We start from the raw sequence: 6,720 nt of genomic DNA on the forward strand, positions 1-6,720 counted from the left end.
CGGCTGGGAAAGCCAGGCCTACCCAGGGCTACCCGAGCCTGGGTAGATGCCGGAGGCTAAGTCCCTAGCAGGTGGAAGGCTGCATTCTGCTAAGTGTCTACCAGAGGTAGACGCTTCCAGGAAACCCAGGGGGCTAAGCCTGAGGGCGGCAGGCCGGCCATGGGCTCCAGGAGAGAGGGAGAGATTGTCCCAGGCGGCTGGGAAAGCCAGGCCTACCCAGGGCTACCCGAGCCTGGATACATGCCGGAGGCTAAGTCCCTAGCAGGTGGAAGGCTGCATTCTGCTAAAAATCCACCGGATGGCAACGGAGAGCCGCAGTCCCCGGCTCGTCCACAAGGCGGCGCCAGCACTCGGGTTGCAGGCTGCATTCTGCTAAAAATCCACCGGATGGCAACGGAGAGCCGCTCTCCCCCGCTTGTCCACAAGGCGGCGCCACTTCCAGGCGACCCAGGGGGCTAAGCCTGAGGCGGCAGGCCGGCCCAGGGTTCCAGGAGAGAGGGAGAGATCGTCCCAGGCGGCTGGGAAAGCCAGGCCTACCCAGGGCTACCCGAGCCTGGGTAGATGCCGGAGGCTAAGTCCCTAGCAGGTGGAAGGCTGCATTCTGCTAAGTGTCTACCAGAGGTAGACGCTTCCAGGAAACCCAGGGGGCTAAGCCTGAGGGCGGCAGGCCGGCCATGGGCTCCAGGAGAGAGGGAGAGATTGTCCCAGGCGGCTGGGAAAGCCAGGCCTACCCAGGGCTACCCGAGCCTGGATACATGCCGGAGGCTAAGTCCCTAGCAGGTGGAAGGCTGCAATCTGCTAAAAATCCACCGGATGGCAACGGAGAGCCGCGGTCCCCGGCTCGTCCACAAGGCGGCGCCAGCACTCGGGTTGCAGGCTGCATTCTGTTAAAAATCCACCGGATGGCAACGTAGAGCCGCTCTCCCCGGCTCGTCCACAAGGCGGCGCCACTTCCAGGCGACCCAGGGGGCTAAGCCTGAGGGCGGCAGGCCGGCCCAGGGTTCCAGGAGAGAGGGAGAGATCGTCCCGGGCGGCTGGGAAAAAAGCCAGGCCGACCCAGGGCTACCCTAGCCTGGGTAAAGCCAGAGGCTAAGTCCCTAGCAGGCGGCAGGCTGCGTTCTGCTAAGTGACTTCCAGAGGGAGACACTTCCAGGAGACCCAGGGGGCTAAGCCTGAGGGCGGCAGGCCGGCCCGGGGTTCCAGGAGAGAGGGAGAGATCGTCCCAGGCGGCTGGGAAAAAAAGCCAGGCCGACCCAGGGCCACCCCAGCCTGGGTAAAGCCAGAGGATAAGTCCCTAGCAGGTGGAAAGCTGCAATTTGCTATGGAAAGCTGCAATTTGCTAAAAATCCACCGGATGGCAACGTAGAGCCGCTCTCCCCGGCTCGTCCACAAGGCGGCGCCACTTCCGGGCGACCCAGGGGGCTAAGCCTGAGGGCGGCAGGCCGGCCCAGGGTTCCAGGAGAGAGGGAGAGATCGTCCCGGGCGGCTGGGAAAAAGCCAGGCCGACCCAGGGCTGCCGTTGCCTGGGTAATGCCGGAGGCCGAGTCCCTAGCAGGTGGCAGGCTGCTAGCGTCTACCAGAGGGCGAGATCCCGCCTCCCCGAGCGGCCGGGGAGAGAGGATTTGCAGGAGCTGACAGGCGCGCACGCAGAAGGGAAATCCCCCTTGGCGGCCGGGGGGAGAGACGATTTGCAGGAGCTGACAGGCGCGCACGCGCGCGCGCAGAAGGGAAAGTCCCCGGGCGGCCGCGGGGAGAGAGGAGAGATGATTGGCAGGAGCTGACAGGCGCGCACGCGCAGAAGGGAAGTCACCCTCGGCGGGCGGCGGGAGAGACGATTTGCAGGAGCTGACAGGCGCGCACGCGCAGAAGGGAGAGTCGTCCCCCCCGGGCCGGGGAGAGAGATGATTGGCAGCCGGCGGAGGTAGCTGCCAGGCGGACCAGAAGGAGAACTGCGGCCGCTCCGAGCAGAAGGGAAATCCCCCGGGCCTCCGGGGAGACGAGCGGCCTCTGGCAGGCGCGGCGAGCCGGCGCCGGCGCCGCCATCCCGGGCGAGGCGACGGGCGCCTCCCGCCCGGCGCATATGGCACTTCCGTCGACACTTAGTCAAATTTTCAACTTTCAAAATTCCTCCGGCGGCCGTGTTTCACTCCGGGGAGCGGCGCCCTCACGCCGGCGGCGGCGCGCCTCGGCCGGCACGAAGGGGTACCACCTCGAGTCGGTGTCGGGGGTCCCGCCGTGGAACCGGGCGTCGGACGGCCCCGGAGGAGGCCTCGGAGCCGAAAAGGCACTACCGGAATGAGGTTGAATTTGACGGCCGGATCCGGGCCGGAGTTCCACAAAGTCGGACACTTTGAGTGGTTGGTCTTCATGTAATGGGACAGGTGACACTCTCTCTGTGACCTACTTTTGAACACCCCCGTCAAGAACCGTGTCCGAGACAGCGTGTGCTGTCAATTAGCTTACCAAAAGTCAGAGTACCAGGGCATCGGACACCCGACTCTGACAAAGTCCCAGTGAACTCTGCTGACAGGCCGCCGACGGCGGATCCCTGCGGGGGGGAGGCAGAGCGAGGGCACCGCCCCCCCGAGTTGCGAGACAAGCCTCTTTAGGTCGCGTGGCAAGCCTCGGTTTTCAGGCGGGCGCTTCCCGCCGAGCCAATCGGCACTTTTAGACACTTTTGGGGAAAAAAAAAAGAAAAAGTCAAACTTTGAAAAATAAATAACCAACGAAACACGGACCAATGAGAACCGCTTCCGGCTGGTCGCGGAAGGGAGAGATGATTGGCAGGAGCTGCCCTGCGCGCTAGAATGAGAACTGCGGCCGCTCCGAGCAGAAGGGAAATCCCCCGGGCGGGCCAGGGGAGACGAGCGGCCGCTGGCAGGTACGGCGAGAGGGCGCCGGTGCCGCCATCCCGGGCGAGGCGACGGGCGCCCCCCGCTGAGCCGATCGGCTCTTGGACACTTTGGGGAAAAAAATAAAAAAAAAAAAAGGCAAACTTTGAAATAAAACCCCACGAAACACGGACCTCGGTGAGATCCCCCGGGCGGCCGGGGAGAGATGATTGGCAGGAGCTGCCAGGCGCGCAGAAGGGAAGTCCCCCTGTGCGGCCGGGGAGAGATGATTGGCAGCAGGCGGAGGCAGCCGCCAGGCGGACCAGAAGGAGAACTGCGGCCGCTCCGAGCAGAAGGGAAATCCCCCGGCGCGGGCCAGGGGAGACGAGCGGCCGCTGGCAGGTACGGCGAGAGGGCGCCGGTGCCGCCATCCCGGGGGAGGCGACGGGCGCCTCCCGCCGAGCCGATCGGCACTTTTAGACACTTTGGGGGAAAAAGACCGACATTTTAATAAACCCCATACAACACGGACCAGTGAGAACTGCAGCCGGCCGGCCGGCCGGCCGGCGCAGAAGGGAGGTCCCCCGGGAGGGCCGGGGGAGAGATGATTGGCAGGCGGAGGTAGCTGCCAGGCGCGCGCAGAAGGGAAGTTCCCCCGGGCGGCCGGGGGGAGAGAGAGAGAGAGATGATTGGCAGCCGGCGGAGGTAGCTGCCAGGCGGACCAGAACGAGAACTGCGGCCGCTCGGAGCGGAAGGGGAAGTCTGAGGCGGCAGGCCGGCCCAGGGTTCATGGAGAGAGGGAGAGATTGTCCCAGGCGGCTGGGAAAAAAGCCAGGCCGACCCAGGGCCACCCCAGCCTGGGTAAAGCCAGAGGATAAGTCCCTAGCAGGCGGCAGGCTGCGTTCTGCTAAGTGTCTACCGAGAGGGCACCACTTCCAGGCAACCCAGGGGGCTAAGCCTGAGGCGGCAGGCTGGCCCAGGGTTCCAGGAGAAGAGGGAGAGATCGTCCCAGGCGGCTGGGAAAGCCAGGCCTACCCAGGGCTACCCGAGCCTGGGCACATGCCGGAGGCTAAGTCCCTAGCAGGTGGAAGGCTGCAATCTGCTAAAAATCCACCGGATGGCAACGGAGAGCCGCAGTCCCCGGCTCGTCCACAAGGCGGCGCCAGCACTCGGGTTGCAGGCTGCATTCTGCTAAAAATCCACCGGATGGCAACGGAGAGCCGCTCTCCCCGGCTCGTCCACAAGGCGGCGCCACTTCCAGGCGACCCAGGGGGCTAAGCCTGAGGCGGCAGGCCGGCCCAGGGTTCCAGGAGAGAGAGGGAGAGATCGTCCCAGGCGGCTGGGAAAGCCAGGCCGACCCAGGGCTACCCGAGCCTGGGTAAAGCCAGAGGCTAAGTCCCTAGCAGGTGGCAGGCTGCATGCTGCCAAGTGTCTACCGAGAGGGCACCACTTCCAGGCGACCCAGGGGGCTAAGCCTGAGGCGGCAGGCTGGCCCAGGGTTCCAGGAGAGAGGGAGAGATTGTCCCAGGCGGCTGGGAAAGCCAGGGCTACCCGAGCCTGGGTACATGCCGGAGGCTGAGTCCCTAGCAGGCGGCAGGCTGAATTCTGCTAAGTGTCTACCAGAGGGCGACACTTCCAGGAGACCCAGGGGGCTAAGCCTGAGGCGGCAGGCTGGCCCAGGGTTCCAGGAGAGAGGGAGAGATTGACCCAGGCGGCTGGGAAAGCCAGGCCTACCCAGGGCCACCCGAGCCTGGGTACATGCCGGAGGCTAAGTCCCTAGCAGGTGGAAGGCTGCAATTTGCTATGGAAAGCTGCAATTTGCTAAAAATCCACCGGATGGCAACGGAGAGCGGCTCTCCCCGGCTCGTCCACAAGGCGGCGCCACTTCCAGGCGACCCAGGGGGCTAAGCCTGAGGCGGCAGGCCGGCCCAGGGTTCCAGGAGAGAGGGAGAGATTGTCCCAGGCGGCTGGGAAAGCCAGGCCGACCCAGGGCTACCCGAGCCTGGGTAAAGCCAGAGGCTAAGTCCCTAGCAGGTGGCAGGCTGCATTCTGCTAAGTGTCTACCAAGAGGGCACCACTTCCAGGCAACCCAGGGGGCTAAGCCTGAGGCGGCAGGCTGGCCCAGGGTTCCAGGAGAAGAAGGAGAGATCGTCCCAGGCGGCTGGGAAAGCCAGGCCTACCCAGGGCTACCCGAGCCTGGGTACATGCCGGAGGCTAAGTCCCTAGCAGGTGGAAGGCTGCAATTTGCTATGGAAAGCTGCAATTTGCTAAAAATCCACCGGATGGCAACGGAGAGCGGCTCTCCCCAGCTCGTCCACAAGGCGGCGCCACTTCCAGGCGACCCAGGGGGCTAAGCCTGAGGCGGCAGGCCGGCCCAGGGTTCCAGGAGAGAGGGAGAGATTGTCCCAGGCGGCTGGGAAAGCCAGGCCGACCCAGGGCTACCCGAGCCTGGGTAAAGCCAGAGGCTAAGTCCCTAGCAGGTGGCAGGCTGCATTCTGCTAAGTGTCTACCAAGAGGGCACCACTTCCAGGCGACCCAGGGGGCTAAGCCTGAGGCGGCAGGCTGGCCCAGGGTTCCAGGAGAGAGGGAGAGATTGACCCAGGCGGCTGGGAAAGCCAGGCCTACCCAGGGCTACCCGAGCCTGGGTACATGCCGGAGGCTAAGTCCCTAGCAGGTGGAAGGCTGCAATTTGCTATGGAAAGCTGCAATTTGCTAAAAATCCACCGGATGGCAACGGAGAGCGGCTCTCCCCGGCTCGTCCACAAGGCGGCGCCACTTCCAGGCGACCCAGGGGGCTAAGCCTGAGGCGGCAGGCCGGCCCAGGGTTCCAGGACAGAGGGAGAGATCGTCCCAGGCGGCTGGGAAAAGCCAGGCCGACCCAGGGCTGCCGGAGCCTGGGTAATGCCAGAGGCCGAGTCCCTAGCAGGTGGCAGGCTGCTAGCGTCTACCAGAGGGCGAGATCCCGCCTCCCCGAGCGGCCGGGGAGAGAGGATTTGCAGGAGCTGACAGGCGCGCAGAAGGGAAATCCGGAGAGATGATTGGCAGCCGGCGGAGGCAGCCGCCAGGCGGACCGGAAGGAGAACTGCGGCCGCTGGGAGCGGAAGGGAAATCCCCCGGGCGTCCGGGGAGACTAGCGGCCGCTGGCAGGCGCGGCGACCCGGCGCCGGTGCCGCCATCCCGGGCGAGGCGACGGGCGCCTCCCCGCCGGCGCGGTTGGCACTTCCGTCGACACTTTGCCAAATTTTCAACTTTCAAAATTCCTCCGGCGGCCGTTTTTCACACCGGGGAGCGGCGTCCTCACGCCGGCGGCGGCGCACCTCGGCCGGCAAAAAGGGGTACCTCCTCGAGTCGGTGTCGGGGGTCCCGCCGTGGAACCGGGCGTCGGACGGCCCCGGAGGAGGCCTCGGAGCGGAAAAGGCACTACCGGAATGAGGTTGAATTTGACGGCCGGATCCGGGCCGGAGTTCCACAAAGTCGGACACTTTGAGTGGTTGGTCTTCATGTAATGGGACAGGTGACACTCTCTCTGTGACCTACTTTTGAACACCCCCGTCAAGAACCGTGTCCGAGACAGCGGGTCCTGTCAATTAGCTTACCAAAAGTCAGAGTACCAGGGGATCGGACACCCGACTCTGACAAAGTCCCAGTGAACTCTGCTCACAGGCCGCCGACGGCGGATCCCCGCGGGGGGGAGGCAGAGCGAGGGCACCGCCCCCCCGGGTTGCGTGACAAGCCTCTTCAGGTCGCGTGGCAAGCCGCAGTTTTCAGGCGGGCGCCTCCCGCCGAGCCGATCGGCACTTAGACGCTTTGGGGGAAAAAAAGGTCAAACGCACAAAAAAAAAACCCCATAAAACACGGACCATAAGAGATCCCCCGGGCGGCCGGGGAG

The sequence above is a fragment of the Leptodactylus fuscus genome, unplaced genomic scaffold (genome assembly GCF_031893055.1).
Source record: "Leptodactylus fuscus isolate aLepFus1 unplaced genomic scaffold, aLepFus1.hap2 HAP2_SCAFFOLD_59, whole genome shotgun sequence".
In the NCBI taxonomy this organism is placed as follows: Eukaryota; Metazoa; Chordata; class Amphibia; order Anura; family Leptodactylidae; genus Leptodactylus; species Leptodactylus fuscus.